We start from the raw sequence: 15310 nt of genomic DNA on the forward strand, positions 1-15310 counted from the left end.
AAACATTTTATTGTTCATTGAAAATGAAATGCTTGATATTTTTCAAAACTGTGGAAAGTTGATCTATTTTGACGTCCAAGCAACCTCCCTGGTGCAGAAGGCTGAGGATGGCTCACGACGTGCTGTGTTCTGCATGGATTTTGCATTGGCCCCTGGCTCATGGAGACCCCTAACCCCATGTCTTTCACAATAGATGGCTCTCTGGTGTCTCCTTGCTGGCTATCTCTATAGAAGTAAATGGTCAAGACTTTTTTTTTTTTTTGCTGAGGAGAGCCATTACGTGGATTCCGACAGTCAGTCTCTGAGTTAGTAGCCATCAAAACCTTCTTGGGCTACCCAAGTTCATTTCATAAATTGTACTTATTATTAATCACTCCAAAGTTAAACAGTGAATGTAAACAAGAAAATGGGTCTAACGGGAAATCAAATGATAAAGTATTGCATTTTAACCTAACTACATCTGCCATAAGTCACTTTACAATGTTTTGTCTGATAGCAAGATTATTAGTACTCTTTAACTATGGTCACAGGGGATTCACACGGGGCTTATCCATGCAGGGATGCTGCAAATGGATTCGGGGCTCCTACTGTCATCCATAGCATTCTGCAAACTGCGTGTTCACAATTTAAGCTCTCATACCATTCCCTCTTTTGGATTTTGATTTTGTTATTTACAATCCTTGGATCACACAGGCTGGTGTGCTTCTTCCATGTGGACTTGGTTGGTACCTCATTTAGATGTCTGCTTGTTTTAAGACAGGCCTTTAAGTCCTCAAAGGCTGTTTTTTTTCTGACAGCAGGGCACCATCTCGTTGTTTCACCACATTTAAGTCATGGTATTTTCAGTGGCCTCATTTGCATGTAAAAGTTGGGCATTAAATGAGGAAGACCAAAGAAAAATCAATGTATTTTGAATTAGGTTGCTGCTGAAGAATATTGAAAATACCATGAACTGTCCTGGTGGAGTAATGGTTATACGTTGGGCTGCAACCAACAGGGTGAGCCATTCAAAACCACCAGCCTTTCTGAGGAGAGAGACGGTGCTTTTTACTCCCTTAAACAGCCAGTCTCAGAAGCTCACCAGGCCAGTTCTCCCCGGTACTATAGAGCTGCTTTGAATTGGCGTGGACTCAATAGCATGTTTGAGTTTTTGTTTATGGACTGCCAAAAGAACAAACAGATATATTTTGGAAGATGTATGACAGGTGCCCAAAGAAATCCAGATTTTTTTCCTCCAAAGGCATGTATTTAAATTTAAAAAAATTTTTAACAAAACAACCTTATCACTTTAAACATACTCTCATTCCACTGAATACATTTGTCAAATCTGCTATTCCATCCTTGGCAACCTTTTTCAAACTCATCTGTTTGGAGGGCTGACAGCAGCTCCCCCATTTTTTCTTCACCTGTTCTACGTTGTCAAGTCGCTGTCCTTTCATGTCCCTCTCCATTCGTGGAAACAAGAAGTTCCATGGAGTGAAGTCAGGTGAGTCAGGTGTGGGAGGCAAGAGAGACATGCTGTTGTTTGCCAAAAACTGGAGCACTGAGATGGCTGTGTGAGCAGGTGCATTGCTGCGGTGGCAAAACCAGTCAGTCTCCTGTCTGCCACAAATCAGGCCTTTTTGTTACACACCCTTACACTATCTTTTCAGAACTTCTAGACAGAAAGCTTGATTAACAGTCTGATCTGGTGGAATGAACTCCAAATGCACTAGGCGTGGACATTTTCCTTCATTGAGGAAGATGACAGAAATCCAGAATGAGGTTTGTCATCATTTCATCTCTTTTTGGAATGAGAAAACCAATTGAACACTTGAGTTTTTCCAATAGTGCTGCCCTTGTAGGCTGTGTTCAACATCACAACAGTGCCTGTAGCATTTTTCTTGAGCAGGAAACAAAATTTCACAGCCACATGCTGTTCTCTTAAATCGGCCATAAAAAAAATAAAAAAGAGGTTTGAGTGAAACTGCTTTTATGAAAAAATTCACTGTAACCAGAGAGAACCTTCCCAGGTAACGCCACTGAGTGCACTAACTCAGAGAGAGTTGCTTGATGCGGGAAAGATGTATACTACAAAAGCTCCAGTCTGCCCAGGACAATTCCAGTTTTGGTACCCCCTCCTACTACCTCTTATGGGAAGCTAGACTAGAATATTCATTGACTTTAGAGCAGGAGCTTGCCTTTGTCTCGTGTTTATTTTTATAGTAGTGGTCTCCTACAATATTTGTCCTTTATGATTGGCTCATTTCACATAATGAAATCTAGGTCCTTCGCTCTAGGTTACACTGCAGAACTTTCCATAGTGGTTGTACAAGTTTATAAGCCCATCAGGAGTGTTTAGGGTTCCAATATTTCCATATACTTTCCACATTCTTTCCAGCATTTTTTCCATTTTATTATAGTAACTTTTTATTAATTTATAGCCTGATAACAATCCATACATCAATTGTGTCAAGCACATTTGTACATATATTTCTATCATCATTTAAAAACATTTTCTTTCTACTTGAGCCCTTGGTATCAGCTCCCCCTTTCTCCTTCCTCCCCCACCATTTTTTTTTTTTAAGCAAAGGGGAAGAAATTGATTGGAGCCCTTATGGGAAACCCTAGAGGGGCCCAGCATACCCTACTGTGTAGGCTTGCCCAGCCAATGGTCACACCATTCCCTGTACCCCCATGTCCCAGAGAGACTCCCCTTGAGCTGAACCCCAAAGCCTCAGGACTGGCTGGGGGGTTGTTTTTATTGTTAATTGGCCTATCATTGTGGGTGTAAGATGCTATCTCATCATAGTTGTGATTTGCCTCTCCTAGATGGATAGTGATCCTAAACATTTTTTCATGTGTTTGCAATCCATTTGAGTGTCATTTTTGGTAAACTGCCTGTTCTTGTATTTTTTCCACTCTTTAACGAGTCATTTGCTATTCTCTTTGCAAGGTGTTGTAGAGTTCTATAGATTTTGGTAATCAGACCTTTCTGTGGTGTCATTTTTAACTTTTTTTCCCCAGTTGAAGTCTCTCATTTTACTGTTTTAATGAAAGTGCGATTGGGAACTGATCAACGAAGTGAATGGTGGTGTCCTTAGAATGCCTTGGAAAGTGATTGCTGCAGAGATAGGTTAAAAGATATCATCTTACCTTTTGTTTTCCCTTTTGACACATTTTTGACGTGTTTTAGATTGCATTATTTACTGCTTTCTTTTGACTTGAGCTTTTCTGAATTTTATTTTGTTGTTTTGGGGCTTTTTCGGTGTGATTTTCTTTATATAAAAATCAGGATAGGTAGATCTGTAGAGAGAATAACCAAATTAATAGTTTCTTTCTGGGAATTTTATATTCCTAGAAAAGATTAGATTTATGGTAATTCCAGTTGGATCATTTGCTTTGGAGAGTGCCATGGAACATGGCAACCTTGGCTTCTTGCACTTGGAACTTGGACTTTGTCCATGACGTTTTGCCATGCTTACCTCTACAGAAGCTGTATTACAAAACCACCAGAACACCTTTCCAGTAGAGGTTGTGGCCCTGAGTTGCCAACAGAAATCTCCCACCCAAGTCACCTGGCCTTGGAAGCAACATGACATGAAGGTTAGTATGAGTTTAGCTCTGTCATATACTGATCATGTGGAAGAACAATTAATGACCTGGAGGTGTGTAGATCACGTCTTCAGGGGAAGAAGTGAAATGGGATTGGACACATTTTTATTCAAATACATGTTCCCTCAGTGATTTCCATGGGAAGTTGCACTTGTCTTCCCGTGATTCTAGGTTTGCAGATATCCCCATTTACTCAATGACTGAGAGCCTTCTGTGCCATAGCCTGTGTAAGAGGTGTTGGCATCCACGGGCTGAGGAGGAATAAGTGAATCCAGGCTATGCCTTCATGGAATGAGCCTGGGCATTTGGGGTGGGGTGTTATCTATACATATAAATCTCAGACTCATTTGATGCTAAAAATCATTAGGATTTGTATTTTAAATCAAGGGGAAACAGTATGTGTTCAGAAAGTATGCTGGAGGAAAAGAGAATAAAATGGCATTAATCATTTTAAGATTACTGTAAGGTTACTATCTTCCCCAATGGACAACTGTTCTGAGGTATTAATATCATGGGTCATTCCCAATCAGTCCCCTGAAAAAGAAACTAATCAGAAATGGATCAAATGCCAACAGTTCTGAAGTCCCTTTGCTTCATGCCTTCCCCACCCAGCAGGGTATCAATCACTATGGTTGAGAGGATGGGGAGGGGAGTGGGCAATCCCCCCTGTTTCTTCTACTTGATCATTCAGTCATCAGCAACAGGAAAGTACCACCTATTTAATCAAAGGATAAACCACAGGCACTGAGTCACGTCGACTCAGCATTGCCATTTAGGGATTCTATGGGGTTGTAGATGTTTGTGGGACCACACATCATCTTCCTACTGCAGAGTAACTGGTGTTTGAACCACTGACCTTCTAGTTCACAGTCCAAGGCTTACCCAACAGTGCCACTGAAGCCCCCAGGGAATCCTGATTCTGTCTGGTGAATGTTCCTTCTTACAAAGACTCTATGCCCTCATTTAGAGTGAGCACTGACCTCTTAACTTGGAGCTTCCCATTTGCACTCTTTCAAAAATCCAAAAACTTAGACATAATGCGAATTGAGTCCATGCTGACGCATAGAAACCCTGTGGACAGGGTAGAACTACTCCTGGATGTTTCTGAGACTGTTAACTATTTATGGGAGTAGAAAGCCCTGTCTCTCTCCCGAGGAGCAGGCTGGCCGTTTCAAACTGTTAGCATGGTGGTTAGCAGGGCAATATGTAAACACGACGCACTTTTTACGCACCTAGAAACCCTGAATACAAACCTCTTTGCTCTGAGTTCTGATTTTTCATCAGAAAGAGTTGTTGGGGCTTCTTGCCTCTCTGAAGCCTCCTGCCCTCAAGGGTATGGAGTGCATCCGCAGAAAGGACGTGGAAAGGGAGTGTGATGAGCTTCAGTCACCTGCTCACTGCCAGCAGGAGCAAGGGCCACGCTCCGAGTCTGAAATTGGGATTGTCAAAGTACAGACCCACGCTGCCCTGGGGTCCCTCTTAGGTTCCGTTTCAAAGGTTTACCAGGGCCTCGTCGTTTTCTTGGCTGTAATCTCCATGGACACAGATCGCAGGCCTTTCTCCTTCACACTCACTGGGTGGGCTCCAATGGCCAGCCTGTAGGAAAAGAGTAGCAGAGGTTTTATTTATTTATGACCATTTTTTTATGTCTGCCTGAGACTATCTTGGCAGACATTGGCAGGAAAATCCAACCTGGTAGATTTACCACAGACGACTGAGCCAAGGGGAAGTTTTTGCTCTTACTGGAAAGTTCACCTCAATCTGATGAGTCCACAGGGTAAAGCCTTATTGTTGAGTTCTCTGTGTGCTAAACATTCTGGAACTCCCTGACCCTCTTGCTTGTAGAGAGACATGATTTACGACATTGTGACTGAATAAACAACTGCTTTGTGGTCCAAGCGATTGCCTACTAGTTTCCTCGTGCTAAAGTGGATTTTCTGCTTAAATCAGCGGTTCTCAACCTGTGGGTCGCAACTCCTTTGGGGGTTGAATGACCCTTTCACAGGGGTTGCCTAAGACTATCAGAAAACACATATTTCCGATGGTCTTAGGAACCAAGACATTGTTCCTCTATCCATCTCCAGGCTGGTCCACCCACATGCAGATACGCCCACATACGAGTACCCGGCGTGAAGACTGTTACCCATGCTACATCATGCTTCAAGACAATTTATTTCATTTATTAATTAGAAATAAATATTTCACAATATATATTTAGATACTGTTTCTGTGATTAATCACTATGCTTTAATCATGTTCAATTTGTAACAATGAAAATATAACCTACATATCAGATATTTACATTACTATGCATAACAGTAGCAAAATTACAGTGATGAAGTAGCAACGAGAAAAATGTTATGGTTGGGGGTCACCACCACATGAGGAACTGTATTACAGGGTCGCGGCCTGAGGAAGGTTGAGAACCGCTGCCTAAATGGAGACTCTCTTGTCATATTGTCTCTTCCCATCCTCCCTACAGTGTATCTTCTCTGCCCACCTCTACTTGCGGGAGACATTTTCCGAAGAAGGACTCCCCGCCTCCCCCTCGTTCAGGAGCTCTAGGCTCACCACACTTCTCCCAGGAACAGGAACTCACCCCAAGGACACTTGACCCCATCAGGGAAGAAGGACTGTTGGTGCCACTCATGGACAACGATCACTTGAGCACTTGCTTCTGGGATTTATACATGTTCACCTTCAGACCCACCACTTGAGGAGACAGGTCTCGAAATCCTGGGCATTAGGAATAGTGAGACTATTTCAGGGTCAAGGAAGACTCAAGCCTACAGCGACCTGTGCTTTCCCTGAATTCAGCATGTCCCAAATCTATTGCCCAAGTTCCCATTTTTCCACCCGTCACACAGGATCTCTCATGGGTGAGGGAGAAGCTAATTTGTCCATGCCAACCTCGTCCTGTCCTAATAAGAGATGCATAAGTTCGAAATTCTGGTTTTCCTTCATGGAAAAATGCGTCCTGGTGTTGCCATGATTAAGCACGTGGGCGGGAAGTAAAAGGCCAGTGCAAACCCCTCCCCACTTGACAGGAGAGGGTAGGGACAGTCTGCCAGGTACTTGACAAAAGTTTAAACCCTGGGAGGTAGATTTCTTTGTGTTGTGCTTTCGTTTTTATTGTAAAAATAAACAACAATTTTAAACAGCTTATACAGAAAAAGTTTGCTTTGGTTTTCAGTTTTCCTGGTTTAATTTTTTGTACTGTCCTGTTCACGTTGCCTTCAAAGAGTTTTGCCTTAAAAAAATTTTTTTTTTCTGTTTTGCAGTATTGTTTAAAATAGACGACCTGCCAAGCTCTGTGTGTTTGTTGCAGGACTTTGAGTAGTTTCACCTAGGTTTGGAAACCATAATGTGTTTTTAAATGGGTAATTAATCTTTTTTTCTAAGAAACACTTTGTAAATTCAGCCTGTAAAAGGAGTTTTTATTTAGTTTTCTTTATTTTTCTTCTGGTAACTGTCTATATTTTATCTTCTTTGGAAAAGAATGAATGGTTTTTAATTTAAAATATGTGTGTGTGTGTGTGTGTGTGTGTGTTTGCATCTAATTAAAGCTCTAACCTGCAGGTCAAGTGAGCACCTGAATGGTTTCACTTTAAGTAGAACTTTCTTCCGATTTATCTGCATCTTACTGAGAGGGTTAAAAACCAGCTCAAATAACTACCCTTTAAAGCAGTGGTTCTCAACCTTCATAATGCCATGACCCTCGCAGACAGTTCCTCAAGGTGTGGTGACAACCCCCCCCCCACCATAAAATTATTTTTGTTGCTACTTCATAGCTGTAATTTTGCTACTGTGATGAATCGAGCGACCCCTGTGGAAGGGGTCACGACCCACAGGTTGGAAACTGCTGCTTTAAAGTGTCTGTCTCCTCCTTTCCGGAGGAACGCAGCTTCACTCTACTCTCGTGTTATCTTTGGGTGACGCTTTTTGGCTGCTCAGTGTCTCTGACTTTCTATGTAAGAGCTTTCTGCCACTGCAAAGCGCTCTTTCTGCACTTAGCAACTCAGGAGGGTCTCCGTAACCCCCCTGGTTCCACCTGTACTCCAGAATCTCTTTGTAAAATGAAAAACTTTCTGCGGGGGCTCGAAGTCCTTCCCGTCTCCTGCAGCTTCTTGGGCAAATCAGCCCCCGCTGCCCCCCACCCCTCCCCACTGCCTTGCCTGAATCAGTTTGCTGTGGCCTCTGTCTCTGATCCCCTGCAGGCTGCAGCCACCCCTTCTCATCCATGAAGAGCAAAGAGCAGTCCCAGACGCCACTGCCTGCTCTCACCTGTAAAGAGCAGACAGCGTCAGCAGACGCTGGCTCCCTGCAGAACTCTGGTAAAGCCCCTGCTTTCCCCCCCCCCCCTAAACTTATCACCACTTGACATGAGGCCAGCAAACAATGGTTGTGCTTTTCACGTCATAGGAGCCAGGGTATTCGCCCCAAGGCCCAAGATGCTGTGTTGAGCTTAAGCAGGGCTGGGAGATGAAAGACAAACAAATTTAATTTTTAAAATCAGAATTAATCAAAATTGCTCAAAGGGTTTACAGGTCTTAGGAGAAACAAGTGAAATAAATGACTGTAGCTGAACTATGGCAGCGGCCTTATCAGAAGCAGGTCAGACTCCTCAGTCTATGAAGCCAAAGACAGGGTTCAGATTCCCAACAGGGGACCCTTAGGAAGGAACAATGCTCATATTATAAAGAATAAAAGCATTAAATAATGATAATTAACTACTGAAATATTTGCTCAGTCAAGGGAAAAGTTGTATCTGTATTTCAACAGATTAAAAAAATGTGTAGATCTCTCTTGATGTGTCTACCTGAAGCACGTTGCCTCCAGAGAGTCCTACAAGGACAGTCTCAGTCGGAGACCAAATAAGTTCTCCTAAGAGTCCTGGATGCGTGTGTCTGGCCACGCTGGCTGTGCTTGTTATCTCATCTAAAGCAAGTGCAGATCACTCTGATTGGGCTGACATTCCTCATACAAATTGTTAAATGGTACTTACCGGGACCTGTGATTTCCACCAGTGACCCTCAGTGAACTCCAGAGCCTTGGGAAAATGGGGAAACGCCACTTTCTTAAGAAGAAAAGATGTGTCTTGAGCTTTGCTTGGGTTATAACACTTATCCGTTGTGTGTGAGATCTGAAAAAGGTTGTCTTAAAGCTGAAATACAAGTGTAAATGGCTTGGTTATCTGTTAATCAGACTAATTTTCTCTTTAGCAGGAGTAATTGTTATATTAGATTAATATAACAATAATACTGCACAACTTGGCAAAGAAAATAATAAATTTTGTAAAGTTTTCATCTATCATAAAATCGTACAAAAGGAGTGGCATTAATTATGCTGTCAAAGGCCACATTAAAAAAAAATATATATATATATATACATTGTTAATAATTCTGTCACTATTGATCATTGGCGTCCTCATGAAAATTGTTCTAAAGGTATAAATGCAACTATTTGTAGTTATGTAAACAATGCTATTTGGAATTATACAGAATCTTTTTATCATGCTAACACTCCATCTTTTGTTCCCCTGAACAGTGAGACTCATAAAAATTGCTTGTAGCTACACAATCAGGTAAAGCCACACTGTTTACTCAGTTGTGTTCTGGAAAGAACATGGAAAGTTAAAGTTTTAATTCCTTGTGGTTATCTTTAGTTAATCATGTCTAAGATGACAAAATAAATGTACTAAATATAAGTTTTAAGCTAAGTGGGCAGAAAGGCCCCTTAACCTCTCCAGCAGAAACCATGCTGCTTGATCAAGGTGGCTGACAGCAAGTCAAGGTGGCTGACAGCAAGTCAAGGTGGCTGACAGCAAGTCAAGGTGGCTGACAGGAAGTCAAGGTGGCTGACAGAAAGTCAAGGTGGCTGACAGAAAGTCAAGGTGGCTGGCAGAGGGCCCAGGCTTGAATCAGTCAAAAGCCCAAGGCCATATTTCGTGTCTATAAAAATGTTTAAGTAAAAGTTAAAATAAGATAAACAAAAATTAAATTTTAAAAATTGAGTTTAAAATATGGCTCTACTAGTTCTATACTGTTTTAACTATTGTTATTAATACAGTAATCGATAAAAGTGATTATAGAAAAGTAAAAGAATACAAAGTTTGTAAGCCTACTTGCTTTCAGCCATCAATTTAAATCTTTAAAATGGTAGAGGCCACGCCTGCAAAGAAGGCTCTGAAAGGGTCAGCCTCCGCCAGTGCTCTGAGTGCTCTGGACATTGGCAGACACTGGTGAAGATTGCTGTTGGCAGAAGGAAAAGGAACCCTTTTGGCTTTTTTAACTTTAAACTAGTGGTTGGTACCTATGGCTGAAAACTGGGAAAGCCATGAAGAAACTCTCCTCTCTAGAACTAAATGTCAAAAGGAGCCTGTAAGCGGCCTGAAATGCTTGCTAGGTGACCACCTGGGTCCACTTGTGTGGAAGTGGAAAGAATGCAGCAATAAGAAAAGGGGTTCTGTCTGGTCACTAACACCCAAGGACCTGGTTCACAGGAACTAAAGAAGAAGAGGAGAGAGGGTTGGCTGAAGCTCATAGCCTGGCCCAAGGGGGGCTAAAGCTGTTTTAAAAATTTGTGACTGGGCCCATGGTCAAAAGGCAAGGCGACTAATGGACACCCTGGTGGGCCAAGTGAGGCAGCCCACATTGAGTTGACCAAAACCTGACCAGATGAAAAGAAGATTTTTGAGCTGTAAATTGGTGCATATTGCTGCTGGCTTTATGGATGGCCTGTCCTGATTTGACTTTGCTTATGGTTGCAGACTCACAAGGTACCAATCGGAAGGAAGATTCTTCACATCAAAGAACATGCTTGTCTTCTCAGAGCACTAGGTTAATATAAGTAGGCCATATAAAAATTAAATGCCCAAAATTGGGGGGATAAAGGCATAAGGTAACTGGCTTACAAACTTTCATAGATATAAATATAACATATTTTTATTTTGCTCACTTATAAAATATTATGTTTAAATAAGGCTGGTACATTTCAAACTATATATACCTTAGTTTTATCTTGTTAAAACTATTGCCCTTGTTTTTAAAAGTGTATGTGGCTAAAAAGTTGTGTAAAGGTGTCGTGTTAATCTTGACTGTCCCAAGGACACCTGCAGGCAAAGATTCATAACCATAATTTGCTTAAGTCCCTATAAACCTGCCAGATGTAAGGCAGTACCCCAGCCACCAGCAAGCAGCCTACCTGTGTACCCATTCCAACCTGGTGACTGTGTCCTAGTAAAGTGGATCATGCCCACTGGACTTACCCCTCGTTGATAAACGTTGATAAAGACCGTTACCATCATGCTCACAGCTCTGACCACGGTCAAGGTAAACGGACTTGTTGCCTGAGCTCACCACTCGCATCACAAGGCTGCCCTGGCCGACGCAGAATGAAAGGTCCACTCTCCCACAAAAGACCCCTGTCTTGGGTTTCTTAATATTGTGATATCACCAAATTATTTTCAAACTATTAAAATGTGTTGCAATAGGTCACAAATGTATTTTAAGGCTTCCTGGAAATGTGGTTTTCTTACTGCTTGTCTCCTTGTCTGCTTAACAAGTAGGCATTGCAGGTTCTGCAGCCACAGCTATCTCTGCACTCAGCACCACAGGCACGGCTTGACAGGCCTTTCTAGTATAATTAATGTAAATATGATCAGACTGAAAGCCACCATTTAAAAACTGTCAGAACAAATTAAGTCCTTAGCCAATTAAGTAGCCTTACAGAATAGACAAGGTCTGAATTTGTTGTTCCTTAAACAAAGTAAACAATTGTATAAGAAACTCTCACTTTAGTAAAAACTGTTTAATTGGTCTCCTTGGGTAGCTACCTTGATTACTGGTCTTGCTGGTCCCCTATCATACTGAAACTTCTCACCGGACCATGCATTATTAATGCATTAGTAGAGTTCATCCAAAATCATACAGGCGGCTGTTAAGCTTATAATATTTTTGGGGTGTGTGTGTGATCAGGGTAGGTAAAATAATTTTATTATAGATTCCAGAATCTAAAAGTCATTTATTACATAACTGAGAAAAATCTGAGTGGCCTTTTGTCGCCCATGTGTGCCCACCCAGTGGCCCTGCAGTCCCCTCGGATGAGAGGACACAGGCTCATTTGGGTGCATCACCCTGGCTCTCCCTGGCCCACAGCAAGGAGGGGCCATCCGTCAACTCTGACAGCTCAAACGAGAAATCCGAGGTTGAGACTGGAGCCTCTTTTCCCACTTTTAATTTTGATGATTCTTAGGAGACTTTCTCTTATGTAATAGAAGTTATGCTTCAAAAGGTTCTGTACACCCCCATTTGAAGATCCTGACCCCAGAGCAAGAAGTCCAGATGACTGAGGATAGACTGGGAGAGAGCTGAGGGACACGGGGTGCACGACCCCAGGGTTACCAGCAGTGACCTCCAATACTACAAATGCTGCCCAGCTGGCAGATGACCCTAAGGTAGGTGGGGTGAGCACAGACATTTCAGGTCACCCTCCTGCCTCTACACAAGATGTCGCTCCCTGGCTGGGGTAGCTCGCCCTCGGCTCTCGTGGGCAGGGGACCCTAGGCCTCTTTACTTGAGTGGTTTTCTGGCTTCCTCAAGGCCGCAGCATCTCTCCCAGGTGTTCTGAGCAAGAATAGAGAGCAGGCCCTGCCAGGCTCTCCCGAGGGAGCTGGTGAGAGGAGCGGAACCGGAGAGGCCGCTGACGCAGAAGGGAGAACCCCTCATGGTACAGTGGAGAGAGAAGGGGCAAAAAAGAGCAGCTACAAATCCAGCTTGTTCCCCAGGAACGCTGAAATTCCAAAGGGATCAGCAGTGGAAGAGCCCACAGTTAAGCCCTCTTGCCTAGAAATTCCACCCACCCACCCCTAGTCCTCCTATCCTCCACCTGCACCCTCTCCCTCCCGAACCGGCAGGGACTCCTGCCCCCCAGGGGACATTTGGCAATGTCTGGAGATATTTTTGGTTGCCATAACTAAGGAGTTGGGGAGGGGGGGCGGTGTTACTGGCATTAGTGGTGGGTAAGGCCAGGAAGTTGCTCAATATTCTATAATGCACAGACAGCCTCTCACAAGGAACTGTCAAAACGCCAGTCCCGCCACGGCCAGGGAGCCCTGCTCACCAGGAACATTGCACTGCCAAGGGTCTGAAGCCAGCAGGAGCCCACAGCCCCGAGGATGCGTAATCAAATGCCAAACTCCCTTTGCCCTTGGGTGTGGCTCCATCCACAATTTTGTTGAATGGAAGCCCCAGGTGACCCAGGTTCTACAAGTGTCCCTCCAGGCAGCCACCGGTGGGTCAAGTTCCAGCCAGTGCACAAAAACGTTGAGCCCTTTTGTCTTCTTTCTCTTCTGAAAAACCGGCTATTTCTTTCTCAGAGCCAGTGTCACCCCAACTGCCACCGCGAGGATGGCCATCGCAGCAGCCCCTCCAAACAGCAGTATGGACTTGCCCTCTGACAGCGGCATGGCTTTCTCATCTGCAGCCCCGGACGGCTCTTCCGTCAGAGCCTCTTTCCTGATTCTGCTCTCAAGGGCGCTCAGTGGGGTCGGTGTGGGCTCCAGGGCGGGGCCCAACTCCATTTCTGCCCCCGCCCCGAGTTGACTCGGCTCCGTGGTGGCAGCTCTCACCTCTTCTTCATCAAACTCCACAAATAAAGATGTGGCGGGGCTGGTTTTCTCAGCTGCAGCCGTTCCTGGGTGGGCTTCCGCGGTCTGCAGCAGGGTAGTGGCAGTGCTATGTGGAAGCAGAGGCTCAGGGGTCTCGGGGAATGCTGCCTGCAGCCCGGCAGCAGCCTCCTCCATGCCCTCAGGGATTTCTTCTTTCTCCACGTGCACGATGTCAGAATTGGAGGAGTTGTTCTCACTCTTCTCTCCCGCTCCATTGCTGTCCAAGCTTTTCACTTCTTCAGGATCCATTGCAATCTGCTGCCAGGACTAGGGACACCGGCAGGCTTTCCGTGTGCCAGCTCTAGCTGGCTGACAGCGAGACAGGTAAGCTCTCGGACTGCCAAGAAGTGGTCACAGTGGGAGACTCGGGAGGACTGACTTGTCCCGAATTGTCACTGGGCAGGATATAAACGTCATTGCTGTCTTCCGCAGTGACTCCAGGGTCTTCCTCGTCCTCTGGCTCCAGACTAAAAACAGCCCCCCAGCCGCCATGCTGAGTGATGTAGTCAGCTGCATGGTCCTCCAGATATGTCACGCCAAACTGTAGCAGTGCACTCAAGGGTTCTTGACCACGTCTTGTCAACTCCAAAAGTGTTAGCTGCAGTAAAACCAGAGGCACCAAAATCTTGTTCCAGCCTTTGGCATGAACTGCGGTCTCCAGTGTGCAATTCCGGAACCCCTGCTAGGTCATTGGCTGGCTCAGGAGCATGCGCACTGCTTTCTGCAGAGGCTCTTTTGAGTTCTCGAGACACTTTTTTCCCAAGATGGGCCAAGCAGTCTTCTATTGAGCTTTCTGGGTTTGCAGGGCTGAACACTGGGGAAGTGTGACGATCAAAGCCTGTGCTGGTGAAGGCTTCAGAAATTTCTTTCTCCAAAGATTTCAGCTCTTCTTCAATTTCAGTTTTAATTTTTAATAGAATTTCTTGATCCAAAGATTGTGAGGATATGTCTAGTTGAAGCCCTTGGGTTGAGGAAAGATGCTGCTCCTGCAGCTTCTCCTGAGAGAGGAGTCCGAAGTAGCTGAGAACAACATACTTTGTTTCATAGTGAAATCCTGGAGGCACAGCAGTAGAGGACACCATTGAGGTGGCTGGCAGAACTCCAAAGGGGTCTACTTTCAGTACATCTGAAACCTGGCCCTGGCCCCTGCCCCAGAGGAGATGCAAGAGGCGGTGGCGGCAGTTGCTTCCGACAGGGTCCCCCAGCGGCAATGCCTGCTTCGACCCATGGCCCTAACCTACTACCGCCGCCATGATGGAGGGTGAGGTCACCCCCAGCCCGCTTCCTAATATTTTTTTTCAAATGAGTTGCTTGAACCCCAGATGGTCCAGAATTCTGGGCATCACAAAGACCGAAGAGCAGCTCTGGCAGGTTCTGGACTGGGTTCCCTAGGACCTCACAGCTAAGACAGAAATGGCTGAGTCAGAACTAAACATTGTATGATTTTTTTCTTTTTTACAAAAGTTTATTTTTAAATGTACAGCAGGCTCCAAGACAACGCTTCATTCTAACTATAAGTGGCAACAAATGTTCTAGCAGGGAATACGGATGTTTACACAGGGATGGAATCAAGGGTTGTCATTGCTTCAGTCACCAAGAACAGCTGACTTTTTGCCAGATTTCTTAATTCCACCTGTGGCCAGGGTACCCTTCCCCGCAGCCTTTGATTTTAGCTCCTCGAGTTTCTTTTGTTCTTCTTTCTGCTTCTGCTTGAAAGCCTTCTCTTCCTTGTCCCTGCTCTCCTTCTTGGGCTGTGTCAGGGGCTACTTCTTGCCACCTTCGCGGCCTGACATGGCTCCTGCCGCCCCTCCCCCAGCAAGCTTATAATATTAAAAATTCAATATACATTCCTAAATCCAGAAAAAGTTGCTGATGAATCAATGATTTGGTTCCCAAAGAAAAACAGTGGGGAATGAGGCAGAGCACAGTAGCCACTGTGACACCATCTTACTGACTGCTGAATGACCTGCCTCCTTCCCCCTCACAGCTCAGAAAGTCCCACTAGTGATTGATTTTAGAATGTACTGTCATGTTCTTGAGATCAGAACA

General features: G+C 44.4%; 2 pseudogenes; both read right to left on the reverse strand.

The window, feature by feature from the left end:
- Positions 1-12489: 12489 nt before the first annotated feature.
- LOC101638307 lies at positions 12490-14343 on the reverse strand (annotated as a pseudogene).
- Positions 14344-14847: 504 nt separating this feature from the next.
- LOC115869876 lies at positions 14848-15054 on the reverse strand (annotated as a pseudogene).
- Positions 15055-15310: the final 256 nt, after the last annotated feature.

Source organism: Echinops telfairi, unplaced genomic scaffold (genome assembly GCF_000313985.2).
Source record: "Echinops telfairi isolate 266 unplaced genomic scaffold, ASM31398v2 ScPeMD7_60;HRSCAF=208, whole genome shotgun sequence".
NCBI classification, from domain to species: Eukaryota; Metazoa; Chordata; class Mammalia; order Afrosoricida; family Tenrecidae; genus Echinops; species Echinops telfairi.